Consider the following 18,386-nt stretch of genomic DNA (forward strand, 5'->3'; position numbering starts at 1 on the left):
GAGACGTATGCTTCCTTTAAGTTTCGTCGAGGGAGATATATTTACGAACCGAAAACAAAGTGCTACTGTTAGAAACTTAGCTTAGCACACAGTTATGTACTAGGCTATTATTATCTTTGTGTCTCTGCAACGTCTGTCAGCACGGCTCGTTTTCTCACCCGAGCATGTGGATATTATTGTTTTTCTCAACATGAACATGTGAAACAATATAAACACGATAACCATATACTGATTCGAGTGTATTATGTACGTTTTGTACAATAACTGGTGCTGTCTGCTTTATTAGTATTTTTCCTGCTGCTTTTCCTCCCGCTGCTTGAGATTAAATGCTGTTGTTCTTAATATTTTCTGTTTACACATATTGTTTAATGCTTTGAACTAAAAGAAAAACTTAAGACATAATGTAAGCTTGTTGTGTATATTGCCTAATCGTAAGCTTGTTCAGAAATGGTTACAAAATTTCGATGAATATAAAACAATAACGTCTTTCTCGTTTAACCTCATTTAACCGAGAGGTCGAATATTCGAATATTCGTTTTTTACGAGCCCAAATATTCGAATACAATATTTTGGAAGAATGCCCATCCCTAGTCTTGGTATCGCGGTCTGTACTTTTGACAACACTGTTTTGGTGTAAAGGGGGATCATTGAATGCAACCTTGCTGAATTTAAGTATTAAGTATTAATTAAAAAATATATCTCATTTAACATTCTGCAAAAATCAGATGACAGCAGGGATAAACTTACCCCAGTATAGTGGAACAAGAATGCATCCTCTCATAATTTTAGGTTTTATGCTATAACTAAATAAGCAAATGTTCCCACTTATATCCCTTAATAATTTGGATGATTCATTATAATCCTGTTATTGCTTAAGTAGAGCATCTTCCCCAATTTAACCCTACCAATGAATTGTTCACAACGGTCATTTTTGCTCTCATGTTAACTGTTTATGATTTTATAATGGCTGTGATGTGTTATGTAGGACTGACGAACAGAACCTGAGATGTTCCCTCATTCCCAACACAGGGGCTCATTGTTGGCACTTTTGCTCCTCCATTTAAGCACACTTAATTAGTGCCATGTAAACAAATGGGACTTGCTGGGCTCCTATAGAAATGCAGAGTGCTCATTGAACAGAGTCTAATTTGTGTGTATGTGTGCAGATAGTGAGGTGAGCGGGGACCACAATTCAGACTCTGGGCTTTTTTGGCATGATTTACATTTACAGATTGTGCACCTGTAGAGACTGCTGTTCTCTGATGTTGAGAGTTGAAGCATACATTTCCAAGTTTAATGAGCTCTTGTATTAATGAGCACTGTATAATTGTAGATTCAAGGTTGTGGAGAATGACAATAAGAAAAATTCTTGTTTTCTGTGCTATGTTGTCTTCATGAAACTTGTCTTTATTTGCATCACCCCTCTTTAATATTTGATTGATGGTCTAGTTGTGCTGTGTGACTATCATCAGATGTCACCTGCTTTATTTGGATTGATTAAGATCATGATTATTAATCCCTTAAACCCATGTTTTAATTGCACTTGACGAGTGAGTAATTGTTGGCATTATGTGGCATGCATTTTGTTTACACTCTACCACAAACAGGGTTTTGCCAGGTGATTTGAAAATGTTCCAAGAGCCAATTATGACAATAATTCAAGGTGCTAAAAGTTTGACAAATTTATTAAAAAAAAAAAAAAATCACAAAGCATGGGATTTAATTGAGTTTAATTTGTTTTTGCACTATCAGACACAAGTCTTGTCACTGTGGTTAGCTTGGGCTGTTTCCTTTCTACAATCCTTTGCAAAACCTAAAAAAGATTCACTTCTTTGAAATTAAATTGATTGCTACATGTTGATCTGAAAACAAAAACAAAATGAGTGCCTAATGCCTCCAAATGCCATAAAAAATAATTACAAACTCAGTAATCACAAGCTTTCTAATTTTTTCTAAAGTAATTGTATTCAACTTTTTTTCTTGAGTTACATATTTTGTTTGTTTGTTTTTGTTTGTTTTAATTTAACAATGCTTACTCAGAAAACTTGACACAATTATTCAAGTCTTCAGTGACAGAAGTTGCATTCGTGTTCTTAGCTTGTGCTCTTATCACATAAGTGGCAATTTCCAAGACAGGTAGCTAGAACAAATGTTGCATGCTAAGTACAACACTGTTTGGAAGAAACAATACAAGAAAACTACAAAAATTCTTTGTCATGTATATAGTGACCGAAGATCAAGTGTCACTAAGAAGCGTCTCTTGTTTTAATAGGTTGCTGCTCCTGACCATTTAACTATGGAAACCTATGTTCTTCCGGAGTCTCTGCATTTCACAGCCCATGATGTACATCTTTAATTGTGAGAAATTCAGCCTCAGGTGGGTTTTCTATACATATAAAGTATGGGTCAATGACGTGACGGTTCATTTTTTTTTGTCCAAAGGCCTTGTAATATTTTACAAACTTACACTAAATATAAAATGTTTGATTGACCTTTTAGCTAGCTAGATATCAGCCTGTTAGCATTGTTTAAAAAAATATCGTCATTCAGTATAACTAAAAGTGTCATTCGGTAAAACTGAAATTTTGGTTAAACCAAATGACTTTTTTGGTGACATTTTGTCCATCTTGTAAAATATGACAAAACGAGTGTTCATTGATTTATAAAAACCACATCATCTCATTAACACTTAATAAAACTTCAAAATTAGTTAAATCTCCATTATGTTTTTTAAAAACCGTATTCGTCAATGACCCGTATATAGGATAGTAAATGTATAGGATTGTCTAAGGAATTGTTTAACTTTTCCCACATGTCTCTGAGCTTAATGTACTCACTCAACCAGGCTGTAGCAGAATTCATGGCTTTTATAAAAAGTTGAGAATTCATCATACTTGTGTTTAAGATTTCATTTAGATTGTAAAGCTTATTGCTATGTGAAAATATTGTGCATGTCTTTTGAATGGACACATTTGAACTAGCATGTCTTTTTGAGACCATACTAGGACAAAATCTCCATTGTTCGGGATGAAGGAAGGCTTTGGATGCATGGATCATCAAAACATTAATCCTCCATATTGGAGTGTCATGTAGTGTCAGTGGTACCAAATGGTTCTTTTGTCACTTCTTATTGCCTATTGTGGGATCAGTCACTTGCTGGCTCTCCTTTTACCCAGCAGGGTGCCGTCTTGGCAAGCACTCTTCTCTCTCAAATCGAAACCCTTAGTGCTTGCTGTTTTGAGGCGCCATTGTTTAAAGATTTTGGCTAGAATCTCCAATTAGAGGACTCTTCTCTCTACCTTTTTATATTAGAAATAACTAAGCCTTCCCTATCCTAAAGCCACTCCCTCTTTCTCTCAGTTGAGTTCATCTATGTTTTCAGGCCAACTGCTGGACGTCTGTGCAGCTGTCACAGACATGACACGGAGGTAGCAGTGTGACACTGCTGTCATTCTGTTTGTGTAGTCAACCATTTATACATCAGCCTGGATGACTCACAGGTGAAGTCTTGTTTCCTTTGCTTGAAGGCCTGTTGTAACTCCAGAAATTTGTATGTATTTTTTATATTTATGGGCATCTTGAATAATTAAATATTAAAGATAATTAGAGCTTGATTTTCCTTTCAAATTGAGGTAGCATCATTAGTTTTAAAAATCAAGGCATGCTTTATAAAGTTTGTGTTTTTAAAGCATGCCTTGATTGTTTTAAACTAATGATGGTACCTGCATTTGAAGGGAAAATCATCTTATTTTTATCCATTTCAGAGAAAAAAAATTATTGAATGTTGTCAAAAGACAGAAAAATATAGAGATTTGCATTTATTTTTTGCTGTCAACCAGCCCTAGGAGCTAGCTATCTTTTGGTTTTGAACTTTAAAAAGAGAAAGACCTTGCCACAAACAAATTAAAGTGCACAATCCAAACAAACATGCATATGCTTATATTGTTGAGGTCACTGCATGCATAATGTAAGCAGATGAACATACAGAAACACAGGCTTATTCAGAGACTTCTGAGGTCACAGTCTAGTTGAAGTTTTGTGTAATGTACTGTGCTCTGGAAAAATGTATCATATACTATTATACAAAATATTTCATATACCAGCGGCGCTGTTTGAGATCTAAGTTCTTGTTCTAATTGTTGATGGCCAGGCACTGCAAGGAAGAGATTGCTTTTTTTTTCCGCCACCCCCTTCTGTTGGCTCTCAGTAGGAAGTCCGTCTGTACTGGCCTTTATGCCAGCAGGTGTGTGCCACACTGAAGAGAGTGTGTGTGTGTGTGTGTGTGTGTGTGTGTGTGTGTGTGTGTGTGTGTGTTATGGCAGTGGTGTTATACTGAGAAGAATAATGGTGTTCAATTGAATTCATCATCTGTTCTTTTCCACATTTGAAGAAAATAAGATTAAATAGGTGGCACTGGATGTCAAAAGGAAACATAAGGGCTCTCCTCCTGTTGTGAGTCACACACCGGGGGTCTGTCACAAATCCCTCCATCCAATCTGCCTCCCTGCTTTTAACATTGTTTGTCAGCTTGCAGGGCTTTTCCATTCACTCTTCCTTTTCTTTTTTCGCCAACAGCAGACTTTAAAAAACAAAACAAAACTACAATTTGTCTTTCAGGGCTCAACGGTGCAAGCATTTTACTCGCATTTGCGTATAAAAATAGATTTGAACTGTAAAATTTATTTAGGAGTACATGCACAAATAAAAAGTAGGTCTTTGTTGTTAAATATGTTTTAATAATTAATTATTAATCAACACTCAAATAGCTAAAACTGAGTTGTACAAACATTTAAATTGCACATAGGCAGTTTTTATATAAACTTTTTAATAACAGAATTGTTTCTACTCTAGTAGAAACATGGTCACTATGGTCACGGCAAACACGGTCAAAACGTGACAGCGGAGAAGATAAATAAATGTATGTTTCAGTCACTGATTTCAGCCCGAAACCGAAAATAGCAGTTTTGGCTGAAAACTTTTGGTAGATGAAATTTTGGTGCATTTTTCTTGTAAATGTCTCCTTGGATCCTTTTATTTAGGACAAACAAATTAACATTGTTCAGTAAATAATTTTGGTACATTTTCATTGTGTCTCTGAAGTTATGTGAGACTATGAATTTCTACTGTTCTTGAATTAAATCTGTCATAAAAAAAAAATCTTCTGTGGAAATGATTAATTTAAGTCCATACAAAAAAAAAAAAAAAAAATCATAATCAATGGGCATGCAGCAAAAATGGGCAAAAAGCATTGTTCATTTAGCTCTGGTTCATTTTGAACTTTTTTTTTTTTTCTCTGACAAATTTGAGCAAGCTTCTGTGCAGCCTGTTCTGTGTGGGAATAACTTCAAAAGTACACCGCCACGTACACGAGCAGCTTAGAGGAAACATTGATTGATTGCTAAATTCATTACCCTGAAAAAGCTTTATTCAGTATGTGTACGCACACCACTTTTTAACAAAGTAATTTGGCCCGCATATTTTTTCCTCTACCTGGCCCTCAACCTGAAATGAGTTTGATAGCTCTAGTCTGGATGACATGCACTATATATGATTATGACACAATATGTACATTATTGAAAAGTGTCACGATGTATCAAAATACTGATTGTAGCACAGCCTGCTGGCAGCTTGCTGATTAGTTGCCTACAGTGGCTCAGTATGGAGGTCACCAAGCATGAGAGCAGGAGACCGCAGCCGTTTTTATGCTGTTCTCATGCCAAGTCATTTTTCATGTGTGTGTTGGTTCAGGCCCTCTGGCTTTTTTACAGCACCTCAGAGGAATTGTGCATGAGCGCCGCCTCCTTGGAATTTTTTTTTTTTTTTTTTTTTTTTACACATGATTTCTCTCTCCGTTCCTTGCTTGTGTTGTCGCTTTGAGTTCAGGTCCAAGAGGGAAGCGCCACTGTGATTTTCGCCTTGCGTGTCTTGATGTAGTTAGTGAGGTTTTGTGTTTTTTAACCTGCTGACCTCACTGTGACCCTGCTGTGTCTATGGTGACCGCTCCAGCTGTAAGAGGTTGTGGCAGCACAGGGCTTTGTGGCTGCATTCCAGCGCTGACAAGTCTGCACGCGTAGAGACACCATTACAAGAGCCATGCCCCTGCTGAACATTATGGGATGGTAACTTGGAGACCAATTTCATGCTGCTTGAGTATTTAAATGGCCTAAATTTTAAAGGTTGTGTGTGGTTTTTTTTCTGTTAGAAGAATGTTAGAAGAATGTATTTTTCCTTTTTGTTTTGTTTTTTTGCTATCCCAGTTTAAAGCAAACCAGAAAAGATCAATTTAACCCCCCTTTTTTTTTTTTATCATGATTTTCATTTTATCCAGAATCTTGCAGCTCTAGTTTAAGTTAGTCATATTCCAAATTAACACAGCAGCAGAATACAGTTGTCATTCCTGTATTTGAGTCCTTAATACGGTTACGTTCACACACAGTACGGTTATTTACTTAAGTGACAACCTCATTCTATAACCAAACTCACATCCGGAAATATTCCGAACTCACAACCGCATTCTTTGTGAAAGGAACCGTATTGGACAACTAGTTGTCTGTCACGCCATACAGTGCAAGAGAGCCGCTCTTCTAAGTAGGGTTGGGTACTGTTCATATTTTAACCGGTACCGGTATCGGTACCTTAAATTCGATGCCGGTATCCAATGGTACCTTTTTTCGAGACATTACTCTCTGTATAATAACATTTATTTCAGTGAGAAAAAAAAAAGTCCAAACCTCTCAATTAAATTTTTTTTTTTAATTTAGTAATTTTACACACTACACAAAATGAACTGTTATGTGTGTGCTGTAGTATGCATGAGATTGCATTACAGCAGAGAATTCAGATGTCATGAAAGAGCGTTTCTCGGGCTGTTTTTCAACTCTGTGGTCCAGCGTTGCATTCGGACACGTGTGCCGTGAGTGTTTCCTCAGCACAATAACACATAACTACTGTTTTTCATTTTCCCCACAATGCTGTCAGCTGGAGTTTGACTACAACACTTTGAAAATATGACTGTGGCAATATTTTGTGTTACAACATGCAGAGCGTGCATGAGAGCAGTTTCCGCGCAGAGCGCTGTGATGAGATTAACAACGCTTGAAACGCAGATCATAGATCATATACGGACTGGAGTAAGCGTGTTTCAAGTGTACCTTTCAAGCCCAGATGATTTCACAGGTACCGGAATTTGACACTGATTGATTTAATGTGAATCTGCACTACTGTACTCAGTACTTTTGAGGACACTGACCGAATACTACAGAGTTCGGTACACAACCCTACATCTAAGGGGTTTCGTCTGTGGTTTCACTTTTGGTAACTTACAGTGACGAAGACTTGAGCTATGCATCATCTTGAGGTGTTAGATCCAGTCACTGTTCTCCACCGGAGCGGCTCCCATCAGTTTTGTGTTTCTATGTGCAATTCAAATGCTGTGTCATACGCGAGACGCTGTAAAGGATGTGAGATGCAAATGCAACAGTTAAAACTCTGGATAGCACGTTACACTGAATCTGCTGTCGGTTAATGAAGTTTTGATGATGGCCTCGATTGTTTTCTTGTCATGTCAAAAGGGATAAGGCTTTGGTCACTGTTGTTGTGGTTACTGGTAGGGCTGAACGATTTTGGAAGATAATCTTATTGCGATTATTTTTACCAACATTGCGATTCTTGATCTTGTCTTATTAATAAAACTTTTTTTAATTATTTAATTACATATGCAATTTTAAGCAATTTTTTAAATAATTACACATGAACAAATTTCATTAACTGCATGTTACGAATTTTAAATAAACTAATATAAGACAGGGCTTAGATTAAACCAGGATTAGGCCTTAGTTTAATTAGGACATCTAAATAGCTTTTATAAACGTGCCTTAGAAAAAAACATTACTGGTGTGCATCTTGAGACAAAACAATGGCACAGATATATTTTAAGACATGTTTGTGCAAGTTGCTTTCAATTAAGACGGCTTATATATTTATTTTAGTCTGGGACTAGGTTTAAGCCTTGTCTGTGAAACCGGGGGGAAAAAAACATATTACAGGCAATAAACAAAGAGTGCTTTCAGTATTTAAGAGTATCTGAAGATTTTCCTTTCAAGAGCTGTTTGTGATGTCTCTCTTTCTCAGCTTTACTGTTGATTTATTATGATGACATCATAGAGAGCGGGATATCTAATAAGCTGCATTCACACTAATGCACAGATCTCTTTTGAAATGGAAGATGTAGTTTGTCCTGTCTGTTTGATCCCTTAAGATGACTGTTTACATTAATTTCACATCATAAAAGCATTTTGAAATTCAAGTACATTTAACCACTTAAATGGAATCGCGCACAGCCACACGCGTGAGCAAGTCAGCATTTGAATTTGATGTAACAAAATAACTAAGGCAAAATTCGTTGATTATTTGTAAGGAAAATATCAGCGGACTGCAAGCGTAAGCAAAGCATGTGTTTCTCACAGTGCATCCTGTGCAACGAAGCCCACGAATGCCCTTGTAATTCGCTTCTTCAACCTTTATGAACTTTATTAAAGATTATTTTATAAGTGGTGTGTGTGCAGTTGAAAGCAAGCAGAATACGTTTCTAAAGCACACGCAGCGCCATCGCACATCTGTGGTTTGAAAACTAAGCTCAGAATAGATCCAGAATCGTTTAGAGAGAGAATCTTTCTCCCATCTCTATTGTATAGTATGACCAACATAATATTAGATAGACTAAACATTAGGGATGTCCCGATCACGTTTTTTTTGCCCTCGAGTCCAAGTCATTTGATTTTGAGTATCTACCGATACAGAGTCCCGATCCGATACTTCTATAATACATAAAAAAGAATAAAGAAGAGCGAAAAAACAGATCCAGGAACAGTGCTTTTCAGGTATCTAACAGTAGTTTTCAAGTACAGAAAATGGATAAAGTAATCAAATATAAAATATCACTGCATCTTTACTGTATAAAATAAAGATTAATCATAATTGAAGTTACAAAAACTATTCAGTCAAGAGCAGTGAATGATTTCTTTATTTGTTGTTTGATTTAACATTAAATACAGGCAGCAGGAATAGTTGTTTTCCCTTTAAGACACACACGATCCAGTACATATACTGTTCCACATGCGCTGTCTTTCTCGACTAATATATGTTCACTTAAAACATAACCGACTATGTTTGCTAGGATACTCGCTAAGACGGGCATGTTGACATAATTTTTGTATGAATTTGTCCACTGAAGCGCAAGACTTGAAAGAGAACTCAGTATTTGCGCGCTGTCTGAAATAAGCGTGCGCGCTCTTCTGATGAGCGCACACAAATCTTCTCACAGCGCGCGCAAGTTCTCTTTCGCACCTTGTTCTTGAAGGTTTAAATCAGCAAGGCTTAAATGAGTTAGTTTAAACACAGATAGAAACATGTGCTGTTCAGGTCTCACCTGTATCAACACCCGGGTGATGACGGCGTAAATGACTGGACATTAGAGCATACGTCACTCGCAGTGAACTGTTTACAAAGAGTTACTGTTTTGTCCACGCTTTCTTATTATTGTTGTTGTAACGTTTTGCGCATTCATCGACTGAAACATGCATTATCTGAACTCTGTCTGTCTGTTTTCCACGATGCTATTTCACACTAACCATATTAACCAATAAATGTGTCATCATTCGAGATGGACCATGGTGCAAGTGCATACCGAACCGTAAGTGGAGAACTGTTGCACCCCTAACATATATATCCCTACATATATATCCGAGTCCTGATCGGGAGGTAACGTCCGATTCCGATCGAGTCTGAAACCACGTGATCGGGCCCGATTTCCGATCACGTAATCGGATCTGGACATCCCTATTAAACATAAACTGTGGCCAGGCATATGGGTATTGTGCCAAGTTGATGCTTCCTCTGCAGACTGCTTTACTCTCGCGTGTCACGTGACGAGCATGTAAGCGCAGCCTTTGTGGTTAAAAAAAATTGTATTGTTATTTCGCGATATTATCGCAAATGCGATTAATCGTTCAACCCTAGTTCCTGGTTAGAAAATACAGGCTTGACTCCCATTGCACGTTCATACAGACAGTATTCAAGACTCTTAAGTTGCTGTGTGAACAGGACATTTCAAGACTCACACCTGTAAGTAAATGCGGTTGTCAATCCCAAAAACTGACAGTGTGAACGTGGCCATAGCATGTCACCTGGAGTTCATACTATCTCTGGTTTTCTCAACAGACTTGTGGAAAACTGCTGTATAGGCAAAACATTCATCTCAACCCAATACAAATATAAGGATTTTAACCTCTAACATCCAGACCCTGACCTCTTCATTACCATGACAACAGCTTTGTCACCATGACCACGGTTCTGCACATTCTCAATCACACTTCCTGGAGTCTGTTTATATGAGGGAAAGAGGTGTAGCTGTCTCAAACACAGAGCAGATTACAGCAGGCTCACAGCACTGCCATCGATAGAGTGACGGGGATGGATTGTTTCACAAGACTAGACTTGCCCTCAAAGAGTGAATGTTTTCTTTTATTGCTGTTACATTTTCCCTCTTTCTGTCCCTCAATCTCTCTTTAGCTCTTTCACGCTTTCTTCTTCATTCATGTTATTGTATTGTACTTCATTTCCAGGCATCCAACTGCCAGTGTTCTCATATCATGCTCCGGTCCTGCCCATTCATTGGTATTCTGACCCCAACCAATCCTTTTTTTCCCCCTGAATATCTTGGAAGATACAGGATCGCTGTGAAAAGAACCTGATCCTAAGTCTCCTAATGTCTTGCTAATAGCTATAGACTTTGCTCACTGAATGAGCCCTGACTCTGGACAATCTGCCAAGAAGAGCATTGCCTGTGGCTTTTTTTTTTTTTTTTTTTTTTTTAAGGGGCTAAATCTCAGTCTCTTATCATTCCCTCATTTTGTTCTTTTTTACCTTAAGTCTCGGTACTATCCCCCAACTCTTCCCAGACTGCTTCACACCACTGTGTTCATGTCACTTTCATCCATCCCTCTCCCTGTCGCTCTGTGCCCTAATCTTTCTCTTTAGCTCACACACATTTTCTCTCGCCTGGCTTTTTGCAGCTTTTTTGCAATGCTTTCCTGGTCTCCATGCCCCTGTTCTCCAGTCAAGTGCACTTCAGTCCTGAGAAGGCTTCTACACCTTGCCTGCCGTCCACTGGGCTTAAGTGGGGTTTAACGCTCTGACCTGACTCATGATCAGGCCCTTTAGCGAGTAGGCGGGCAGATCCTGCATCATGGCGAGAAAAATCCTGCTCATTAATGAATCATGACGAAATGTAGAGGGATATAGTGGGTTAGAAATAAGACACAGAATAATAAAATGGATGGGAGTACTTTAAGAAAGTTCGTGACATTCAGATCCCTGCAGCTAATGATTAAGTGATTCAGGTTGAATATATCTATTCTATACTATACCCATAGAACTAAGAAATATTACATCTCTTGCTTCTTTCTCTAAAATGATAAAAGGGTGGTTATTGGATAATCAAATATGTCTTCATAAATAGTGGTTCCTTGTTTGTTTTTGGTTTTGTATGCATTTTTTTGTTTTTGTGTGTGTGTTTACCATCAACCTGCCAGGGACTGCAGATGAAAATTAGCCAGAATGGCTAAATCTGGCACATTTACATAATAGACTTTTTTCTTGTGTTAATTAATGTGCATTGTCCTCTTTTAAAAATAAATAAATAAATAAAATATTTAGTTTTTTTTCTAGTTTTCATTAGTTTACCTTGATATACTCAATTGAATAAAAATGATAAATTTGGTAACTTGCCAACTAGCCCAAATAAGTTTAAGTATTTTTAATATTTTATTTTATTTAATTTCAGTTAATGTTTTAATTCAAGCTACAAAAATGTTTTTGTTTTAATGGTTTTAGTTTTAGTTAACTGTAATAACCCTGTTTCCCACCTCTCTGTTTCTTTTCTCAAGGACCTAATCACACTCTGACCTCCTCTCACATTAGCCCTGCCGCCTACTTTAAACCAAGATTCTGTTCCGGCATTAAAAAAGCCTAATAATTCATGGTTCGTAGCATCTAATCAGTTAATTATTAAATTCAAACCATCTGTAACAAGCTCTGATCTCAGCCCATGCGCTGCAGAGTGTTGAGCAGACCGGCATCTGCAGAGTCAAGAAGCTGAAATGAAAAGGATAGTCCATATGGTCGAAATTCAAAATGGCTCTACTGGAGGCGTCGTGACGCTGGAGCTTGGTGCCCCACTGTTTCAGTGAGGCAGAGTTTTCCAGGTTCTGCCAATATGCCAAGGATTCACTGTCTCTGAGGCTGGCCATGAACCAGCAGTAGGGTTTACTGTAGGAGATTATACAGGAGAAGGTTAAGATGGCGCACAATGTGTAACACTCTTGCTTCAGCCATCTTAAAAGACCATTCCTGTGTCCTGTCCTCTATGTCCTTCCACACTAACCTCTCTGTCCCTGTCTCAAATGTTGCTCCCTGCCATGTGCCATGGCCTAATGCCATTTAGATCCATGCAATAAGTGACCACAATGTGGATGGTTATGAGCACCCTTTTGAATCTTAAATGAACACTTTCATTGGCTGCCACCTCTGAAGATACACTAGTAGTAAAGTTGTGTTTGGTTTTGTGGTGTCCCATACTCAGAATCTGTGCTCTGCATTTCACATATCCAAGTGCACACACACAGCAGTGAGTATTGAACACACACCCAAAGCAGTGGGCAGCCATTTTACTGAGGCGTAAAAATTTATTTTTACCCGGGGAGTTATTGGGGGTTAGGTGCCTTGCTCACCAGTGGAATGCTCTTATTATCATGTGGGTAAGTGGAAGAGAACACTGTTACACCACCTATATTTCCTGCCAGTACTGAGACTCGTGACCTTCGGGTTACAAGTCTGACTCTCTAACCATTAGGCCTCAACTGCCCCCATTAGTGATGCGAATAGAGAATATTAGACAATGTAATTCACTTATTATCATGCTTTACCAGTGGAGACAGTGGGAGAATCAGTACCTCCTATAGCCAAAGATGCAGAAAATGTCAGTAGCCAGAAGACAAAGACCGAAAAAGACAAACACGAACATTAGTAAAACATTGGTACCATAGACTGTAAAAAAAGATGGACGACGCAACGCCGCTTCCTTCCATTGTATTGAACTGAAGCCAAAACGGAAGCCGATGGGCGCTGACACGTTATGCAAAAACGTCAAAAAAAAAAAAAAGTTTGGAACCTGGGCATGCGCAGAAAGACTCGTCAGTGGAGCCCGGAGGCGTAGTCGCGGTATCAAACTTCCACCCAGACGGCTGCGTCATCATTGATGTATTTTAAATAGGCTATATAAATTATACCTAACTTTACAGAAGTACGCTTGCAGTCCGCTGATATTTTCCTTACAAATAATCAACGAATTTTGCCTAATTTAAAATTCTACCTATAAAATAATAGGCTATTCTGTTTCAAGAGCAATAATATTTTTGAAACTGCAAATTCAGTAGATGAACTCAATATAATATGCCTCTAGAAACTCTAAAATGTCAGAAACGGTCCTGCCATTTTAAATAAAATGTTTAAACTAACGTTACAGGAGATCAATTGCTGTAGACAGTGCTCTATAATTAATTAGAGTAGGCTATCATTAGTTTTATCCTGCTAATTATTATTTTATACCCATAAAAATAATTATAACTGCCAGATAACGACCACCTGCTTTTTTTCCGTCATGGCTAACGTTAGGCGTGTTATCTTAACTAATAACGTTTATTAATTAGCTTATGAAGTCCACATTTAACGTTACCGAGAAAAGCTCAGATATCCGTCAGATCCTGTAGGTCAGTTAGTACAGTTTACTGCTGAATAGCTCATTTTGTCGGTGTGAAATAACACAGAAATTGAAAATTAATAGTTATTTATCTTCAATCTCCCCTCGAAGCTCCGACAGTCCTCAGAGAAGCTGTCAATCAACTGTGAATCACGACGACACGCCCCGTTTCTATAGCACCAAATTGCTAGCTAAAATCAAACTTATCACAAAAACGAACCATTGAATATAAATCAGCGTGATAACAACTACCTTAAATGACCAAAACCATCTTTCGGAAAATTTTATTTGAAGCATAATTTATTTTTATGTTTTAACTTAAGACTCTTTCGTCTGCATTGAGCGGGCAGGGTTTATGACCTGTACCTGAATCCAGCCTCCAGGGGGCGATCAAAGAGCCCGCAGCTTCACTTTTCAGGACGTATGAGGCACACCCGATTGGTACACATGGTGGAAAGATTTGATGACAGTGAAAATGCTGAGCAGTGTTTTTTTGTTTGTTTGTTTTAACTCCTTTCTAACTTTACAGAAGTAGTACCATCATTACTCACAATGCATACACATTTAATATTCACATTTCTTAGTTGCTGGTAGATAAACCTTAATACAAATGTTTGTGCAAAACCTTAAAGGTTTTTTGAAACAGTGTCTCTAGTGTTAGAAAAAATAAGAACATATGCTTGTGTTAGGACATTTTAATATAACTGTTAAGTAGGGCTGCACGATTAATCGCATGCTATTCTCACGCGCATTTCGTCAGTAAAGCCGGTTCCCTGATTACCGCTAAATCGCCATCACCTGCTTTTAAACGGAGCGCCTTTTAATAGACAGAGCCGTAGTTCACAGACAAGCCACGCAATATCGCGTTCATTATCGCAGGCGATTCATCTGCGATATGAACGCGATATTGCGTGGCTTTTCAGTGATCTACGGCTCTGTCTATTAAATGCCGCTTCATTTGAAAGCAGGTGATGGCGATTTAGCGGTAATCAGGGAACCGGCTTTACTGACGAAATGCGCGTGAGAATAGCATGCGATTAATCGTGCAGCCCTACTGTTAAGCTCTTAGATGACACAACTTCATTCCTATTCTAATGTAGAGGTTTAAGACATATAAAGATGAATTTGCTTACAAAAGTTTATCCACTTTGTCCTGCATGATTTTATTGTATTGATTTATGGCATACATGCATGCTCAAAGCAGCTGGTCTATGCAGATAAATATTTACCTTTATCTTCAAGTGTGTGTTAAGGCATAAAATATATTTAATGTCTTAATGGCATCAGCTTCTCAAGCACCTATTTACTTGCAGATCAATGACTGAATGATGTGACATTTATTTTTCTCTGCTTGTATATGTAAATGTAAGTGTCAAACTGTTTTAAAGCTACAATATGTCGATTTTCGCTGCTAGAGGTCGGCCTATTCAAAACAAAGGCGTAGCTTGATGACGCAGAGTGGGAGATCTTTGGATATGTCGTCTTTACCTCACAGCCAGTTGAAAAGAATCAGGATGGGACTCAGGCAGAAATCATATTAATGGGATGAGATTATTAACGTTACTGTAGTATGAAGCAGAGCTGGACCGAGTGCTGTTGGAGCCGAGCAAAGCCGCCGAAGCGATTGCTAATGAGAGACGAGCGCGACACGCGGCTCGAGCAGCGTAACTTTTATTATGCCGCAGATGACTGCTTTCACTTCTTCCGAGCAAGCGTATGAGGTAACACAGTGCAGTTTATCATATTAGATACATTTGACTGTGTTGAAAATAATGTTATAGCGTTACACTGTGCGTTCGCTTGGTGGCTGCTGTGAGACACTTGTTGCACACTTTAGTAATCTAGATCGATTTGCTGAGTGGCTTGTGTAGATAAATGGCATGGAATTAATTTTTAAAACATATTGTATGATAGAGAAAATGCTACTTTAATTACTTAGCTTGACAAAATAGTGTTTTTCTCTGAGGCATGGTAAAAGCATGGTACTCTCGGAAAATTTAAGAATGCTAGATTTAAACAATATAACTAAATGTGTTGAGCTATATAACAATAATTGGTTTTCTGTCTATGTAACCAAACTGTTGTTCCTTTATGTAATAAAACATGTAATATATTAAAGTGTCTTTGGCGTTTCCATGGTTTCTACAAAATAAAAACTGGAAACCGAGGGTAACGCGGATATGACACCACTGATAGGCGACTCCTGGACACCGTATTCTTGGTTAAAATTGCGATGATTTTTTCACGAATTACAAATGGTTGGAAACATTTGGGATACTATAAGTACTCAACTGAACAAAATATATAACACTGGTGGCATGGTGGTTTTTGGATATTTTACTGCAAAAATCATACATATTGTGCCTTTAAGTGTGCATGTGTGTCAGTTTGTACCTGAAAATGCAGTCAATGCTAGTATTTATTTCTTACAGAACTCTTGAGATGAGTCGCAGGTTTCGGGAAGCATTTATGTAATGCTGCTAGACTTCCTCTTTCTCTCTCTCTCTCTCTCCCTCTCTCTGCCTCTATGCTATAATAAAAGCTGAAAGGGAGGAAACTTGGCAGGAGCTCATATTTGAGACTGTTTTTGTCTCCCTGAGGACATTTCCTACTCGCTTTACACAGCTGGAAAAGACATTGTCACTTATTGCTGACTGCGTGTTAAAGATAAGGGCTTCAGAATGACCAAATTAAACAGAGGGGTTTATAGAGAGCGACTCTGCTTGAGTCTTATGGACAGCACTTCCGCTGCGTAGTAAATCTCGTCAAGGCTTCTGCTTTTTCATGAGTGCTCGGGGTGGTGGTCACCTATTGATTAAGAATATGTTTACACGAAGGTTGTGGCTTGATGCAGTCCAGAGAGTCATTGAATTCAAAATCCTTCTCACAATTATCTCATGGAGCAGGGTGCTTGTGCTTCAGAGAGATTGTACTTGTGGTTTGTGTTGGCCGACTTGTAATTTGCTTTTCATAAAGAGCGTCTGTTAACTAATCTTGGGCCATTTCCACTTTGTTAGTAAAAGCTCTATGGGTCTGTTGAGAATTTTGACTTGATGTATTATAGACTCTGATTCTTTCAGTTTTCACTTTTCTTTTAATTGCTGTCAGTTCAGTAAACTGGGGTATTCACCCAAAAATAACAATGCTGTCATCATTTATTCACCCATATTATTTTTAAACTCTTATGTCTTTTTTCCATGAGACACAAAAGGAGAAATGTTTAATGTACTAGTCATTCTTCTCCATTTAATGAAAGTGAATGGGGATCCAGGCTGTAGAGAGCCTGAAAGTGACAGAAAAGCATTAAAAATGTGGTTGTGTTTTATATTCGTTGTCTTCTGTAGCCAGATGATATATTTGTATGATGAATACCCGAATTTAAGTCCTTATTCATTTATAATCTCCCCCTCTGCTGTAGCTCATTTCCTGGCATGTTGCGACTTGTCTTATTGTGGAATAGGTGAAAGGTTTAAAGTTATTGTGTCTCTCACACTCTCGCTCTACATCCCTCGCTTCCCCTTCTGTCATCCGTGCTCACATCACGTTTTTATTCCCCCCTGCTACTCTGACATGTCTATTCAGCTCACTTTTTCTTTTCCTGGCCCCCGCTCAGTCTCTCCCTCGTGGTCTTGCTCCCCTCTGTCTAAATCCAGCTGTTGTGTTAATAGTTTTCCTGCCGCCTGGAGTGCCAAGTAATGAGATTCCATTTGAAAACCAAGACCTTTCGGCTTGAAGAGACGTTCATGTTTTTTATTTATTTAAATGTTTGTTCCTTTACTTGAGTAAGGCAGCCTCTCAGCTGTGCTGCCTGCTGTAACTGTTTTCTTTTTTTTTTACCTTTCAGCCATATCCTTATGCCTCTAGTTTGATGCTCCTAATGTCCTTTATCCATTTCAGCAACACTCTTGGTATTTCTCTCATTCACATGCCTTTATCTTGCTTTTGTTAAGCTCAGATGTGAGTCAAATGTTTAATTGCCCGAAATCTATATTGATTGTGACCTGAAATAAGTGTGTAAAAGAGATGAAAAGCTTCCGACAGTTTTTTTCTCACTTTTTCTTTTGCAGCTGAAAAATTCTCTCTATGGCTTAAATGGTTTAACCTTTAACTTGACATGACTGTTCTTTTACTAGTGCAGATGATGTGGACTTCCACCGAGGCCATGTTTAGACCTGATCTCTGCTGATCTGATCACTAACTGCTTATGATCTGATAATTGCAAACACATTAAAAGCTAGCCAGAAATGCATATGTCCACTAGTGCTGGGTAATGATGAAGAGTTCCTGATTCATTGCAGTTCTGATTCACAAGCTTTTGGTTTAGTCTTTTGGGTACATTTCAGGTATAATGCCATTTTGTTTGCATATGAAAGAAGTTCTTTCTCTCCTAATGCTGCATATTATGCAACATATCCCTGGTTTTACAGACAAGGCTTAAGCTAGTCTTAGACTAAAATGCATGTTTGAGATGTTTTAACTGAAAGCAACTTATACTGACATATATTAAAATATGTAATCGCCATTGTTTAATCTCAAGATGTAATGTACAGCAGTAATGTTTTTTTTTCTA

The 18,386-nt window shown here is 38.0% G+C and overlaps 1 protein-coding gene across 7 annotated transcripts in view; it reads left to right on the forward strand.

The window, feature by feature from the left end:
- Positions 1–18,386, forward strand: part of ndst2a (N-deacetylase/N-sulfotransferase (heparan glucosaminyl) 2a) — a 137,971-nt gene that overhangs the window by 21,157 nt on the left and 98,428 nt on the right. For 3 of the 7 annotated variants that reach the window (XM_067386138.1, XM_067386135.1, XM_067386136.1), the window contains exon 2: positions 2,273–2,377. The exons of 2 other annotated variants lie outside the window; for them this stretch is intronic. The gene's annotated coding sequence lies outside the window, so the exon portion shown is untranslated. The remainder of the gene's footprint in view (positions 1–2,272; positions 2,378–18,386) is intronic. 2 more of the 7 variants (XM_067386140.1, XM_067386141.1) reach the window with 1 other exon arrangement.

This window comes from Chanodichthys erythropterus, chromosome 5 (assembly GCF_024489055.1).
Source record: "Chanodichthys erythropterus isolate Z2021 chromosome 5, ASM2448905v1, whole genome shotgun sequence".
NCBI classification, from domain to species: Eukaryota; Metazoa; Chordata; class Actinopteri; order Cypriniformes; family Xenocyprididae; genus Chanodichthys; species Chanodichthys erythropterus.